The 17,238-nt window shown below is 39.8% G+C and overlaps 1 long non-coding RNA gene across 1 annotated transcript in view; it reads right to left on the bottom strand.

Moving 5' to 3' along the window:
- Positions 1–505: 505 nt before the first annotated feature.
- Positions 506–17,238, bottom strand: part of LOC148801405 (uncharacterized) — a 48,281-nt gene continuing 31,548 nt past the window's right edge. The window contains exon 3 of the long non-coding RNA XR_016084599.1: positions 506–1,016. This is a non-coding gene — a long non-coding RNA (uncharacterized LOC148801405). The remainder of the gene's footprint in view (positions 1,017–17,238) is intronic.

The raw sequence follows: 17,238 nt of genomic DNA, 5'->3' as shown, positions 1-17,238 counted from the left end.
TTATTCTTTGTTGAGCTTCTAACCTCTTCTCGTCTAACGCTTCGGACTCAGCTAGTCAATTAGTTGTAGCTTTGCATTCTCATCTTCTTTAATTCTCTCTTGGATAGCCATCCTTAGGGAATTCATTTGTCTTTCTAGGGGAAGTACAGCCACTACAAAATAAATGATTTTTAACGGCAATCGAAAAACTTCCACTAAAAAATGTATCGCTAAAAGTTCTAGTGGCAGTTTTCTCGACTGCCAGTATAAACAAAAAATTGCCACTACAAATACTTTTAGTTGATCCGACTGCCACTACAAATACTTTTAACAATAGCTACGACTGTCGCTAAAAGTTGAGCCAACTGCCACTATAACTTTGGTACATGATCTTTTAGCGGCAGTTAGGGGCATAACCTTGATGTTCTTTTTCAGATCCATCTATGAGAGGAACCACATTCTTTAGAAATAGGAGAAGCTAGAGTTTGGGTAATTTAAATCTTTATTTTGATACAAAAGAAAACCATTTATTAGAAAGTAGAAACAAATCAAAGACGTTATATTTGGATGATACAAATACAAATAATGATTATTCTTTGGTGTCAAAGTTCTCTCTCCTTATAAGGATATTAATTGTATCAATAAACATGAAGTAAAACCCATTTACAAAATTGTAATATGACCTGTGATGCATATACAACAACTTGCACATCATACATCAGAAACAGAATCAGTTAAAGATGGTAGAGTTTCAATCCAGACAAAGGCAATTGTCAGCCCTTTGAACTCCAACATGGGCAACCATAAGAAAAGAATCCTTTCAACTTTCTGAATCACCATAGTGTGCATGCTACATCCATCCTCAAAGGTGGGCCTATTTCACTTCCTTCATTAACTCTAACTATGAGGAGATAAGTTCCATAAACATGTCCATGCTTTCTATTTCACTTCCTTCATTAACCAGTTATGATTAAAAAGAATATCAGAAATCCATTGCAAGACCTCAAGGAAACATTTAACCCTTCTTTCTGCACTTCCTGGACAAATAGAAAAAAAATAAAATTTAAAAGTTAATAAGATATAAAACTACCCATGCCATGCAATTTATGTATGATGAATGGTTCTAATAGTATTAGGCAAGTGTACTGATTTTGCATAAGTATTTATGAAGTTAGATTCAAGATGTGATGCCATGTCTCCATGGGTAGATCATACATGAACCAACAAAATCTGTAATATTAAATATAAAGTGCATGGGAAAAAGGTTTTCTAATTGGGTAGGGAATGGGGAGCTTTCCTTCGCAACTTACTCCAATTCTTCAACTGACCACATGTTTAATCCTCCATTCCAAATAAACTTATTCCCCAACTTGAAATAGTGTTTTTCCCTCTATTTATGGGGCAAATTTCAACCCAAAATTCTTGTCTACAGACTACATGTCCAAAATAAGCATTTTTAATAGTCAATTTTTGTAGTAAAAAAAATAAGTCATGTAGATGGGCATTGTGACAATCCATACTCCAAATGGCCCCATTCCTTGCGGATGGTTTTGAATAGCCACATCATCCATCTATGTGGCAAAAAGAGGATAAGTCATGTAGGGAACTTCCCTTCTTGACCAGATTAAGAGTCCTTTTTCCATATATTTTCCCCCATTCAAAGAGGCTTGAAAAATTTGCATGGCACACGCCCATGCCCTTAGCAGGTAGATGGGCATTGACATGATAACAGAAATCAGATAATCATTTAATACACATCAAAGGATAGAAATACAATAGTCAAAAATTAAATACAAGAAGAGGAAAAAATACAATCATGGTAATAAAATGAAAAGGATAAAGACCATACAATGGAAATTTGTTGTCCTTGTCGTGGATGTCTAGGTACATTTCCAACAGTTGGCTTATTAATAAGATTTAGTTGTAAATCATTTGAAGGGATGGGAGATCCATCAAATAGATGGCCGAACCATGCAGGGTGGTTAGGCAAAATTTCACAAAATTTCTTTCTCCCGTCCAGGAATCATATTCCATAATTTAGAAAAACTACATTTTTCAAGGTTCGTTCTTGAAACAAACCAGATCAGATCTGAAATCAAAAGAGGGAGAGGGATATACCTGATATAGAATCAATGTAAGTAACTCCCAACGTAGGTGTTCACGCCCAAAGAAGTCACCAAAACTTGCCTCCACTGAAGATGACACAACTTATGTTGAGGCAAGATCAACAAGGAAGTTCTTCAGCAAGAACCCTAATTCTTTAGCAAGAATCACGCAGGGTGTGAGCACGACTTTAGATTGCTTCTTCTAACAAGAAAAATTATCAAGATCTAATCTTGATTAGTTCCAAGAGTGGAGATCAAATTGGGTAAGGACAGCAAGAGCTGAGGGAGAAAACTGTAGAATGCTATATGCTGTATGTAGTTGCATCTACCATGAGTTCAGTGATAGGCAAAGGAATGTCGTCTTTTGGGCAAACTTGATTTAGGTCTCCGAAGTCAACACAGACCTGAATTTGACCATTCTTCTTCCTCACAGGGACAATGTTTGCAATCCAAGTTGGATACTTCAACTCCTGAATAAAACCAGCTCCAATGAGCTTGTTGATTTCTGCTTCAATTTGTGGAATCAACTCGGGCCAGAATCGATGTTGTGCTTGCTTGATTGGTTGTACCCCATACCTAATAGAAAGGTGGTGGATAGAAACCTTTGGGTCTAACCCGGGCATTTCCTTGTATGTCCAAGCAAAGACATTCTTGTGCTCCTGAAGTAGTTTGAAGTATTTGGCTTCTTCTTCAAGGCTAAGGAGTGCACTAATGTAGATAGGTCTAGGTTCCTTTTGGTGCCAAGGTTCAACTCCTTCAAGTCGTCCACTGTTGCTTGGCCTCCTTCTTCAAAGGTAGGTGGGGCAGGCTCAAGTTCTTCATCTAAAGAAGTGTTTGATAGCTCTTCATCCTCCTCCTCGATGGTGATGTAATTAACTGAAACAATGTCTTCACCCTCAGTTATCCCTTCACTTTGTTCTTTCATGCCTTGTTTTGGTTGAAAGTTGAACTTTGACTGAGAAGATGATGGAGACGTGATGACAATAATCTGTTGTCTAACTATCAAGGTCTCATATGAAGAAACTTCCAAGTTTGCTACCCTCTTCATACGATAAGGAACAACACTCCAAGGCTCTAACTTCTCCTTTGTAGCAATGGCGCATTGTAGGCTTTGACTTTGTTTTTGACCCTTTTTCTTCCAATTGGCACCCTTGGGCCCTATGTGGGAGAGTATTAAAGTCCTTTGTGGTTGAACAGATGATGTTGGAGCAGTGTCTTGTCCTCCAAGCCTGTCGAACACTGGTTGTCTTTCTCTCAGTTCTCCTAGCCGATTGAAGACTAAACTCTATTGTCTATGCTTCTTTTCCTTCTTGTCCACCACTTCTACAGTGATGTGGTTGGATGGCATTTTCCTTTGTGAAATTGTAGTTGGTGGATTTTGATGGTATCCTAAGCCAACATTTTGTTGAGGGATGTGGGAGCCTCCACTTTGTAAAGCTCTTTGCGTTTAGTAGTCGTACAAGACTACAAATATCTATTAGGTTTTGAACAGAAAATAAAGAAAGGAAGAGACAAGATGAGAAGAAAAAGATGAGAGATGAAGAAGGAGAACTCGTGGAGAGGTTTTAGAAAGAAGAGAGTGGTTGGTGTGTATAAAACAGCCGCCCCACTCCTTAATTTATGTACATAGTTTCCTAATTGTAAAAGAACTTTAATGCTTACATGGCAATAAAAGATAAGATTAAAATAAAACTAATCCTAGATAAGATAGAATAAAACTAATCCTACTAGGAAAGCTTATCCTAATCAATTTAAACCATCTCAGGGTGTCACACGAAAACATTTAATATGGGGTCCACAGTTTCCTACACTCCCCCTCAAGTTGGGTAGTAGATATTTGTCATTCCCAACTTGCATAGATCTTCTTCTAACTTCTTTCTTGAAAGAGCCTTGGTAAGTAGGTCTGCAAGCTGCATGTTGGAGGTGATGTAGGGAAGGCATACTTCTTGAGATGTAACCCTTTCTTTGATAAAATGTCAGTCCACTTTGATATGCTTAGTTCTATCGTGTTGTACTGGATTATGTGCTATATTGATGGTAGCCTAATTATCACAATACAACATTAGGGGTTTCTCATAAACAATATCAATTCCTCAAGTAATGATCTCAACCATAGAATCTCAGCCACACCATTTTCCATGGACCTATATTCAGCTTCAACACTTGAACGAGAAACAACACTTTGTTTCCTACTCTTCTAGGAGACCAGATTACCTCCTACAAAGGCATAATATCCAGAGGTAGATCTTCAGCCATCAACACACCCAGTCCAATTAGCATCTGTGTAGACCTCTATCTTCATGTGATCATTTTTCTTGAACAAAATGCCTCTGCCTAGGGAGTAGTTCTAGGAGAGTGCATATACTGACTAACTACATTGACTGCATAACTAATGTCAGGTCGTGTGAGGCAAAGATAGAGAAGCTTTCCAACTAACCGTTGAAACATAGATTTATCTTCAATAGGTTCTCCACCCTCTGCACTAATCCTGTGGTTCTGTTCAATAGGTGTGTCTGCAGGCTTAACTCCTAACTTTCCTATTTCCTCTAGCAGATCAAGAACATACTTTCATTGAGAAATAAAAATCCCATGCTTGGATCTAGCTACCTCAATGCCCAAGAAGTATCGTAGTTCCTCCAGATCTTTTACCTCAAACTCTTGATGAAGGAGTTGCTTAAGAGACTCAATCTCACTAGTATCACTCCCGCTTACTACAATATCATCCACATACATGGAAAGCAAGATTACGGAGGAACCCACTCTCTTAATAAATAAGGTGTGGTCTCACTAAGCCTGCACATATCCAAACCTATCAAGGGCTCATCTAAATCTGTCAAACCATGCTCTGGGGGGACTGTTTTAATCCATATAGAGCTTTGTTCAACTGACAAACCTTTCCTGTATCCATACCATAAAATCCTAGAGGCAACTGCATGTAAACTTCTTCCTACAAGTCTCCATTGAGAAAGGCATTTTTAACATCCATCTGATACAATGGCCAAGAGTAACTAGCTGCAAGAGATAATAGTACTCTAATAGTGGTCATTTTTGCTACTGGTGCAAAAGTTTCTAAGTAGTCAATACCATATGTCTGAGTAAATCCTTTTGCAACTAATCGGGCCTTATACCTGTCAACAAAACCATCAGCATTATGTTTCACAGTGAATACCCATCTACATCCAACCAGTTTCTTTCCTTTAAGTTAATCAATTATCTCCCAGGTATTGTTTTTGACGAGGGCATCCATTTCTACTTTTATTGCATCTTTCCATTTTGATACTTCCAATGCTTCCTGTATTGTTCTGGGAATGGGAATATCAACAATGGATGTGACAAAAGACTTGCAGAAGGGAGACAAATGATTATAGGATAGGAACTGAGAAATGCAATGAGTTATGGTGCAACAACGTTTGCCTTTACGAACTGCTATGGGGAGATCAAGGTTACTGAATGAAGGTGAAGGCTCCATGGTTGGATGTTTCTCATCTGTAGTATCTGTGGTACTTGGATCTGGATCTATAGAAGGAAATAGGGCTACTACGGTACCTGGATCTAGATCTGTAGAAGGAATTGGGGCTACTATGGTACCTGGATTTGGATCTATAGAAGGAACTAGGGCTACTGTGGTATCGGGATCTGGATATGTAGAGGGGACTGGGATTGGCCTGCACTATTGATGTCCAAAATTGACCTATCTCCATTGTCTGTGATAGACTCTCACATCCTTGCACCTTTGACATCCTTCTCCACTTAATAGGATTGGAAAAGGAACTTCCGATGAGTTACTCCCGGCTTCACTATTCTCCCCTTGAGGAGAAACCCTTGGATAATAGGGTTTATCCTCAAAGAAGGTGACATCCATTGAGATAAATATTTTTCTAGAAGTCAGTTCATAACAACAATATCCCTTTTGAGTTTGGGCATAACCAAGGAAAATGCATTTGGAGGCCTTAGGATAAAATTTGGAACGATGAGGGCCAAGGAATTGAACGAAGCAAGTGCACCCAAAGGTTTTGAGGGGAATGGTAAACAATTCTTTATCAGGGTATAAAAGGGTGAATGGAGTTTTCATGTTAAGAACCCGTGAAGGAATTCAGTTGATAAGATAAACTGTTGTAAGAATGGCATCCCCTCCAAAAATGTACAAGCACATTTGAGGTAAACATAATGCCTTTGGCTACCTCCAATATGTGTCTATTCTTTCTTTCAGCAACCCCATTCTACTGTGGTGTATGTGGGCAGGTACTCTGATGGATAATCCAATGATCAAGCATGTAGGAGGCTAATAGGTTTGAAAAATATTCTTTTTCATTATTAGATCTAAAAATTTTAATTTTGACTCCAAATTGGGTTAAAATCATTTGATGAAAGATCCGAGTTAATGTTGGAATGTCATATACGGGAAACCCAAGAGAATAGAGTATAATCATCAACAAATAATAGGAAATATCTGTACCCCCCATAGCAATGGTATGATAAGGTCTCAAAACATTAGTATGCACAATTTCGAAAGGAATGTTGCTTCTGTTATTACTTAATCAATAAGTAGTCTTGCAATGTTTTGCAAGCTCACAACTTTCACATTTCAAACTTGTCATACGAACATATTCAAATATATTAGGAAACAAACTTTTCAAAGCCTAAAGGGATAAATGGCCCATCCTATTATGCCAAAGCATCACCTGATCAACAAACTGAGAAATAAAGGATTTCTTAGTTTCACTATCCTCTTTATGAGCACTTCCTCCAAGTAGGTGGATTCCATTTGTCTCACGGCCAGTTCCAATCATCCTCCTTGTTTCTAGATCCTGAAAAACACATTGATCAGGAAACAAAGGTTACTGAACATTTCTGTTTTTTTGTAATGTTACTAACTGAGACAAAGTTAGTATTAAGCTTAGGAATATGTAGGACAGAGGTTAGGGAAACTGCATCAGACAACTTGATGTCTCCTTTGCCAGAAATAGGAACAAGGGATCCATCAGAAATGGATACTTTGTCTTTATTAGAAGATAAATGATAGGTAGAGAAAAGTGATGGCAAGCCAGTTATATGGTCAGATGTTCCTGAATCTATTATCCAAGAATGTTCTATATTATCTGGAGCTGAAGCATGATAAGCTGAGGCCAGATTACCTGATTGAGCAAAGGATGAGGTTAAAGGAGCTGATGATGGCTGAGGAGATGATATTGAGTTACTGACTTCACTTTCCAATTGTGTCAGAGCAGCTCAGACAGCAGCTAGGGTGTCTAGAGTAGTGCCTCTTGAGGCCGTTGAGGCTGCACTATTAGTGTTGACAGCCATATTGGCATTCCCCTTTTTGTTTCTGAGCTTTGCTGGAACTAGATATGGATGCAGCTTCCAACAAGTGTCTTTAGTGTGTTTAGGTTTCTTGCAATGTTCACAAACTAGGTCCTTTTTAGCCTCTTTCTTCATATCCATTTCCTTTTCTCCCCTGGGCTTGGGTTTAACTACTGCCAGGGCAGATTCAAAAGGTTGCTACTGTAACATAACATTTCTCCTAGTTTCTACACTATGCACTAGGGAATAAGCTTGAGATAGAGTCACACTTTCTCTTGTCAATAGTTGCTATATTACAATATCATACTCAGAATTTAGGCCAGCCAGGAACTCAAATACTCTGTTAGTTTCAACTTGCTTTCTGTAAGTCAGTGCATCTTTCTGACTCTCCCATTCAATTGTCTCAAGGTGGTCAATCTCATTCTACAGAGATTTTAGGGTTTAAAAATAAACAGAGACTTGTTTCTCTCTTTGTTTGAGATTTTTAACCTCACATTTCAGCTCATAAGCCCTAGCAACATTAAGTGGCTGAGGGTAGGTTCCTTTCACAACATTCCATATTTTTTAGTTGTTTTTGCCCATAAGTAATTTCGGCTGATGTGTGGCTGCATGGAGTTGCACAACCATGTCATCACCAAATAATTTTCTTGAATCCACTTAGCACAAGTGGGATCCTCCTTAGTTGGTTCCTTCACATCTCCCAACAAATAGTTCAACTTTCCTCTTCCCTCAATGACCATTATGGCTGATTGGGCCCACTCTAAGTAGTTTGAACCATCAAACTTTACAGTTGTAATCAAGAAGGTGTTTTCAGTCATGCCACCTGAACCAGTCCCAAAAACACCCTCTCATTGGCTCTTAAACTCCATTCTTAGAAGTTAGTTAAAGGACACTTCCTAATTACTGTACCAGTCGGCCTACTAGGTCTGTAACTAGTAGTGGGACTAGATGAAGAAATCTGATTCAGTAAAAGAAACCTCTCTAACTACTGTGACAGTCGGCCTATTGGGTCTTGAGACTGATAATAGTAAAAAAAAAACTGATTCAACTATAACAATCCTGCTGAAACAGCTTTACTGGGTCTTCCAGAAAGTAAAGAATAACTTTAAATCGAGGGAGACAAATCTGATTACCTCCCTGAAATAATAACAGTTCTAAATCTCGTGGGTTTTTCTCTTAAATCCCAAAAGAAATATAGAAAGAAGAAAATTTTCTAACCATACCTCTTAGATCAAGTTATTTTTGCTACTGATCTTAAGAGAGATTGAAATCTCACCAGTTAATTCTAAATTGATCTTGATCCTCTTATCTTTCTCTGATTCTTCCTGGTTATCAAGGATCAATCCTCTGAAATTCTGATTGTCTCTTCCAGTCTTGAAAGGCTGATCTTGAACTAAAATTCCTTTGAAATTCTGATATCGAACCAAAATTCATTTGAAATTCTGGTAGCCGCCTCTAGTCTTGATTAAGAACTGATCTTGATCCTCTTATCTTTCTCTGATTCTTCCTGGTTATCAAGGATCAATCCAATCTTTGGATTACTGCTCTAGATAACCTCCAAGAATCAGCCGAAGAAATGATCTTTCTATTTTTCCAGTCCTAGGCAATTCTCATGTGGTTGGCTGGATCAAAACCACATGAGAAGCCCTAGATCTTGCTCTGGTACCAAGTAGTCATACAAGACTACAAATATCTATTTGGTTTTGATCAAAAAATAAAGGAAGAGAGAAGATGAGAAGAAAAAGAAGAAAGATGAAGAGGGAGAACTCGTGGAGAGGTTTTAGAAAGAAGAGAGTGGCTGGTGTGTATAAAACAGCCGCCCCACTCCTTAATTTATATACATAGTTTCCTAATTGTAAAAGAACTTTAAGCTTACATGGAAATAAAAGATAAGATTAAAATAAAACTAATCCTAGATAAGATAGAATAAAACTAATCCTACTAGGAAAGCTGATCCTAATCAATTTAAACCGAAGTACATCTCAGGGTGTCACATGAATGAAGGGATGGGAGGTCCATCATATGGATGGCCGAACCTTGCAGGATGGTTGGGCGAAATTTCAAAAATTTCTTTACTCCCATCCGGGAATCCTATTCCCAATTTAGAAAACTACATTTTCAAGGTTCGTTATTGTAACCAAACCAGACCAAATCTGAAACCAAGATTGAAGGGATGAGAGATCCATCATATGGATGGCCGAACCTTGTAGGAAGGTTGGGCGAAATTTGAAAAATTTCTCTCTCCCATCTGGGAATCGCATTCCCTATTTTAGAAAACTGCATTTTCAATGATCAATCTTGAACCAAACCCGACCAGATCTAAAACTAAAAGGGAGGAGAGGGATATACCTGATATGGAGTAGTAGTAACTCCCAATGAAGGTGTTCATGCCCAAGGAGAAAACCAAAACCTGCTTCCTTTGAAGATGATAGTGTGAGGTGAAGCAGGATCAATAGGACGGCTCTTCAGCAAGAACCGAATTCTTCAGTAAGAATGGAGTAGAGGGCTGGTGAGCATGACTTTAGATTGCTTCTTCTACCAAGAAGCAATATCGAGAACAATTCTTGATCACTCCCACAAGTGGAGATCGAACTGGGTAGGGGCGGCAAGAGCAGGGAAGAACTCTACACTTTTCAGTGTCTTGTCTGGTGTGTTTTGCATGTCTGCCCTGCTGATCTGAAATTAAACAACTGATACATGACAATCATGAATAAGTAAGAGGGCTGTTCGTAAGACTGCCACCCTGCAAAATAAAGATCAGTTCGCAGTATGCAGTTTACAAAACTGCAAATCGCAGATCGCCGAACCCGAATCTGTGAAATTCTCTCCTTTGCGCTTTCTGCTTCATTTTCGAATGAAATAAAATAGAAAACCTTATTTTCTTTTAATATTACATCATATTCGAATTCCTATACATTTTGTCTAGAAATTAAAAATAAAATTAATTACAGACCAAGAATGAATAGAATAAATCAGTAGGTGCGCATATTTCTTACGCCAATAAAAGAATTTGATCTCAACCATACGAACAACCCAAAATCCAAGAAGAATATATAGAACAGTTCTAAATATAAATCAGATTAATAAATATTTAATTTCAGATCATTTGCCCAAAAACTAGGAACCGATTTCCCAGAAAAATGTTAACTGTGCAAATCGGGCAGAAGGCATTCTGCCCGTTTGCGTAGATCCAGATCTGGTTTAATTCGGTTCAAGATTTGAACCTAGCTTTAATACCACTGAAGGGATGAGAGATCCATCATACGGATGGCCAAACCTTGCATGATGATTGGGCGAAACTTCAAAAATTTCTCTCTCCCATTTGGGAATCGCATTCCCTATTTTAGAAAACTGCATTTTCAAATATCAATCTTGAACCAAACCGAACCAGATTTGAAACCAAAAGGGAGGAGAGGGATATACTTGATACGAAGTAGCAGTAACTCCCAATGAAGGTGTTCACGCCCAAGGAGAAAACCAAAACCTGCTTCCACTGAAAATGGCACAGTGTGAGGTGAAGCAGGATCAGTAGGACGACTCTTTAGCAAGAACCGAATTCTTCAGCAAGAATGGAGTAGAGGGCTGGTGAGCATGGCTTCAGATTGCTTCTTCTACCAAGAAGCAATATCAAGAACAATTCTTGATCACTCCCACAAGTGGAGATCGAACTGGGTAGGGGCGGCAAGAACTGGGAAGAACTCTGCACTTTTCTGTGTCTTGACTGGTGTGTTTTGCATGTCCGCCCTGCTCTCTTATTTATAGCCTTAAAGAGACAACCTCCTAATCTGATTAGGAGTTTCTTGATCCAAATCTTTATTTGGATCTGGACTCTTTAAGTGGATAAGACTTATCCTCTTATCCTTATCTACTGATCCAAACCCAGATTTGCCCCTATTTAATTAATCTAATTAACCTAGTTCGAAATTGGGCTTTAGGCCCATTAAGTTTATGTGCTCACTTAACCTCTTAACCTGCTGCCCAGTTGGCTCTCTTTGTATGGCGTGGGACCCAAACATTGATCTATACATTAGCCACATGGGTTCAGCCCGACCTTTGTTACAAGGCCAGGCCGAATTCATTGTAGAAGACAGTGAACCCCTGAGCCTATCACTATGGACTCTTAATGGGCCCAACATTTACATTAAATGGTCCTTGGGTCCAACCACCTAATGAAAACCCAAGGACTGTGGGTAGATGCAAGATTAGCCCATCAGGTATTACCCTCAATGGTCTTACACTTGACCTCTCAGGCTCACTTTCTTTTAATGATGGCTAGCTTGGCTCTCTTTGTATGGCGTGGGACCCTAACATTGATCTACACATCAGCCACATGAGTTCAGCCTAACCTCTATTACAAGGCCTGGCCGAATTCATTGTTGAATACAGTGAATCCCTGAGTCCATCAGTATGGGCTCTTAATGGGCCCAACATTTACCCTAAATGGTCCTTGGGTCCAACCATCTTATGAAGGCCCAAGGACTGTGGGCAGATGTGAGATTAGCCCATCAAGTAAAAGCCCTAAATGGTCTTACACTCAACCTCTCAGCCCATAATGATCAAACACTGTCCAACAAGAGAAGACCACTCCCTCGACTGCAAGGTATAATGTTGCATTCTCTACTCACATGGATCCTGGGAATTAAAACCTTTTGCAAACATTTTGGAACCATAATATATATATATATGTATATCTTTATATAAATATATTTTGCAAAAAACAAATTTCAATGGTTGAAATTAATATCTGGCAGTTTAGGTTTCCATTAGAGAGTGCATCCCTGATCATTCACTTTGTCCGACAAAGGGGCTAATCCTATCACTATGATCACCCACTCAAATGAATTCTCGGACTATCCCAACATACCCAAGTTTTGACCCCTTCTAAGGATCTCACTGATTGGCATATCAAAGACAGCATGATCTGACACCTAGTGCAGTACCATAATTGAGTTTAGGGGTCAGGTGTAACATTGTAGTTTTAACCATCTATCCGCAAGGCCCAGAGCAATACTGGAATTTTGGTCTGGTTCAGGGTTTCAAGAAAACCCACACTACATGTACCTCATGTCACACCATGGTAGCTGAGACAGGCCACCCCAACCAACTTGACAGTACATCAGTGTCAGCCTTGGGAAGATAAATCTCCCCAGATCTATCTAACGGTTGTGAAGATTCTAAACTAACGCGAGTCTCATAAGTGTCTAGTTTAAGGGTATTACACAGAAACACACCACAATGACATGAATCAATTATGTACTTTATTCATTTACAATAAATGTCAAAAGATACATCAATCTGATTGGTGCTAAGGGCATAATTGTCTAACAAAGATTAGGGAGAGACATACCTGATACGGAATCCACGCAAAAAAACTCCTCCCAACGTAGGTGTTCACGCCCAAAGAGTGTACCAAATCCTCCCTCCACTGAATATGACACAACATAGGATGAGGCAGGATTGACAGGTAGTTCTTCACCAAGAACTTGTGATTCTTTAGCAAGAATGGAATGGAGTAGTGAGCACATCTTCAAAATTGTTTCTTCTAGCAAGAGACAATATCAAGATCAAATCTTCATTAGATCCAACAACTGGAGATCGAACAGGTAGAGCAGCAAGAGCAGGAAGAAAAAAAACTGAAGGCAAGATCAGTCTAACTGAGTTGTCTTCTCTCTATGTTGTGTGTCTTTTCAGGTCCGCCCTGCTCTCTATTTATAACCTTAAAGAGACAACCTCCTAATCTGATTAGGAGTTTCCTTATCCAAATTTTTTTTGGATTTGGACTCTTTAAGGGAAAAGGATAATCCCTTATCTTATCTATAGTTCAAAATCAGCTTATTCCTAATCAAATTAGGAGTTTCCTGATCCAAATCTTTATTTGGATCTGAACTCTTTAAGTGGATAAGTGTTATCCTCTTATCCTTATCTATTGATCCAAACCCAGATCTGCACCTATTTAATTAATCCAATTAACCCAATTTGAAATGGGATTTTAGGCCCATTAAGCTTTCAGGCTCACTTCCTTTTAATGCTAGCTAGCTTGGCTTTCTTTGTATGGCATGGGGCCTTAACATTGATCTACACATCAGCCACATGGGTTCAACCTAGCATCTGTTACAAGGCCTGGCTGAATTCACTACTGAATATTGTGAATCCCTGAATCCATCACAATGGGCTTTTAATGGGCCCAACATTTACACTAAATGGTCCTAGGGTCTAGCCATCTTATGAATGCCCAAGGACTATGGGCGGATGCAAGATTAGCCCATCAGGTATAACCCTTAATGATCTTACACTTAACCTCTCAGCCCTTAATGATCAAACACTGCCCGCCAAGAGAGGACCTCTCCCTCGGCTGCAAGGTACAGTGCTGCACTCTCTACTCACATGGATCCCGAGAATTAAAACCTTTTGAAAACATTTAGAAACCATAATATTTATAAGTATATCTCTATATAAATATATTTTGCAAAACCAAATTTCAAACACATTTGAAATCCACTACCGACAGTTTAGGTTTTCATCAAAGAGAGTGCATTTTCCTGATCATTCACTTTGTCCGACAAAGGGGCTGATCCTGGCACTATGATCACCCACTCAGGTGAATTCTCTGACTGTCCCAACATACCCAGGTTTTGACCCCCTCTAAGGATCTCACTGATTGGCACATCAAAGACAACCCAATCCGACACCTAGTGCAGTATCATAATCGAGTCTAGGGGTCAGGTGTAACATTCCAGTTTTGCCCATCTATCTCCAATGTCCAGGGCAATACTGGAATTTTGGTCTGGTTCAAGGTTTCAAGAAAACCTACACTGCATGTACCTCAGGTCTCACCTTGGTGGCTGAGACAAGCCACCCCAACCAAATTGGCGGCACATCAGTGTCAGTCTTGGCAGGATAAATCTCCCCAGATCTATCCAACAGCTATGAAGATTCTAAACTAACACGAGTCTCATGTATCTAGTTTAAGGGTATTACACAGAAACACACCACAATAACATGAATCAAATATGTACTTTATTCATTTACAATGAGTCATAATGTACATCATGGTGATTGGAGCTAAGGGCATACACTGTCTAACAATGAAAACACTTAATGTGGGGTCCACAGTTTCCTACACGTTTTTGTTAGGCCATAGGCTTGTCCACTTGTAAGGATTGGCTCAAGGTCCCCTAACCGATGATTTTTACCTCTTCTCTATAGCCTACCTTCTTGAAGAGCTTCTCAGCGTTGGGGTCAAACCACCCTTCTTGATGTTGCCCTACTTTATTGGTTGACGAAGCTCTAACAAATTCCTTTAGTGAAGGTTAAAAAACCACTGACTTCAATGCTGTGGAGATTGGAAGCACAACATTCTTCTCAAGAACTTCAATGTCACTCCTTGATATCAGTGTAGTGCTTGGTGCAGCCATGACCTCAAAAGGTAGTTGCCCTTCCCTTCTCCTAGACTTTGGGGTGTAACGAAGAATAGGGGCTGATTGGTTACAAGAAGAAGAAGTCAATGGTGGAGTTGTTGGCAAGGTAGAAAATGCATGATGGTTTTGTAGAGGCTTCTTGTCACTACTTGAAGATGCACTTTCTTCTTCATGCATCGAGTCCTCCTTTTCCTTCCAGACCTTCATTGTAGAAGGTTTCGGCACAAAGACCAGAAGAGATTCTAAGATGACCTTGTTAAAGTAGAACTTTTCATTAGCAAAATGTGCTTTGGCTTTGTTGAAAGGCTCTAGCTCAATGACTACTTTCCTCTGTGTTCCATTATGGTAGTATTTGAAGCATTGGTTCCATGTTGAAGGAACCACCCCTGTCTCATGCAACCAAGGACGTCCCAAAAGTAGTTGGTTGGATGTCTTGGCATCAATGACATGTAGAAGGGCCAAAGATGTCAAGTCCCCTATTTCTATCTCAAGATGCACCATGCCCACAACATGTTGTCCCTTTTGATTGAAGTCTTGGATTATCAACTTGCTCTTTAGCAATTCATACTTGTCAATCCCAAATTGTTTCATAGTGGAGACTGGCAATATGTTGACGGTAGATCCACAATCAATGAGGATGCATGACATCTTCTGTTCAAGAACATATCCAGCAATATATAAGGGTCTATTGTGCGGATGTGACCCAAGTTGTAAATCCTCATCTGTGAAAGTAATTGTTGCCATGCAATCCATGTAGTCATCCCCTTTTGGTACATCGCTTTGGTACTTGTTGGGGAGAATTAGGGTGTTTGTCAATGTAAAGCGAACCTTCTACAGAAGTTGTAATGTTTGGGTAAGTCTTAGGTGGAATGGCACTTCCTTCAGTTGCTTTGTTACTTCTTCATCACACATGGGGTGTTCTTGAAGAAGCCTTGTCACGTCTTTGTCCTCGTCAGATGAAGCTTCTTCTATTGATGGTGATGTTTCAACTTCATCAACTATCACCATGTATGCTGCTATACACTCCTCTGGGAAAAGTTCTCTAGGCATGAACTCCCAAAGGGTTACTGGAGTTGGACGAGGTTGTTGAAGAACTTCCTCCTCACTAGTTGGGGGTACCTGAGGTGCTTTCTTCTTTAGCACTTTCTTCTTCTTGGAGGCGTTGTGTACTCATCGTCTTCTAGCCCACTTTGGTCTGTTTGACACAGGGATGATGGGACAAGGATCCTTATTCTTACATCGAGAGACAACGGTCCATCTGATTTCATCTTGAGGAGATGTTTCTAAGTCACTAGAGTAGATGAAGATAGTCTTGCCCTATTCAAAATGATTCCTTCAGGTTGATGTCGTACCTTCTCCTTGGGTTTCTTGTTGGTGAAGGTGGACCACCCATCTTTTATCTCATCTTCCGAAACATACGACTCTTCCTAGTAGTCCTAGTCATCAGTCATCAGCTCATAGAGAGTTAGGATGTCGGGATTCCCAATCCTTGGCATGTCAGGATATGCATAAATTGTGGTCACCTCTTGATCAACAATAAATTGGACAAGAACTGCCCTTTGTGGGAGGGATACCATAGGAAAAGACATCGTTGGGGGTCCAGCTAACTTGCCTATGGTGTTGACTTCCCTTTTGTGGGTAAAGAGTTCCTTGAGGTCTGGACACTCACTATAGCTTGAGCAGATGAGGAAAAACCTGTAGAGGGATGCAGTGGTACTGGGTTAGAAGACCCAAAAGTCACCATGGTGACGTTAGTAGCAATGAAATTGTCTCCAGGATCTAACTCGATCTTTCCTTGTTCTGCGAGATGAAGTATTTTTTCCTTTAGGACAAAACACCTTTCAGTTGGATGACTTACCATCTAATGGTACTAGCAGTACTTGGGGTCGGTCACACACCCTTGCTCTTCAGGTCACTTGGGCGGTGGTAGCTCAATCAACTTTGATTGTAGTAGCTGACTGAGCATTTCTGGAACATCAGAGTCAGGGAATGGATACTCCTTCTCGTCTAGTTCCTTCAAAGTAGGCCTAGACTTCTCTTGGCCTTGATTTGCAAAAGATTTCACTTTAACCTCTGTCTTATTCTTCTTGCTGGAGATCTTAACTGGTGTAGCGGTAGTGTTCATGACTTCCTTTCCTTTGGAGGAGGAGGTGGTCTTAAGGTCCTGCTTGACTTCCTTCTTACCATCCTTCTTTTCATGAGGATCACTTAGTTGGGGATTCCCATGCTTGGCTATTTGGATCTCCAAGTCATGAGCTCGAGTAGCTAACTCTTCGAAGGTGGTAGGCATGTTCCCTTTGAGGTTGTAGAGTAGTCCCCAATGCATCCCTTGGGCACATGTGTCTATAGAAAAGGATCGACTGATTTGTTCCTTGCACTAAAGGGTGAGGTTTCTTCACTGCTCGATGTAGTCGATGACGGACTCATCCATTCTT

Source organism: Nelumbo nucifera, chromosome 3, assembly GCF_055504915.1.
Source record: "Nelumbo nucifera cultivar China Antique chromosome 3, China Antique-T2T, whole genome shotgun sequence".
Lineage (NCBI taxonomy): Eukaryota > Viridiplantae > Streptophyta > Magnoliopsida > Proteales > Nelumbonaceae > Nelumbo > Nelumbo nucifera.
The sequence above is the reverse complement of the archived record's forward strand: the minus strand, read 5'-3'. Positions and strand labels throughout refer to the sequence as shown.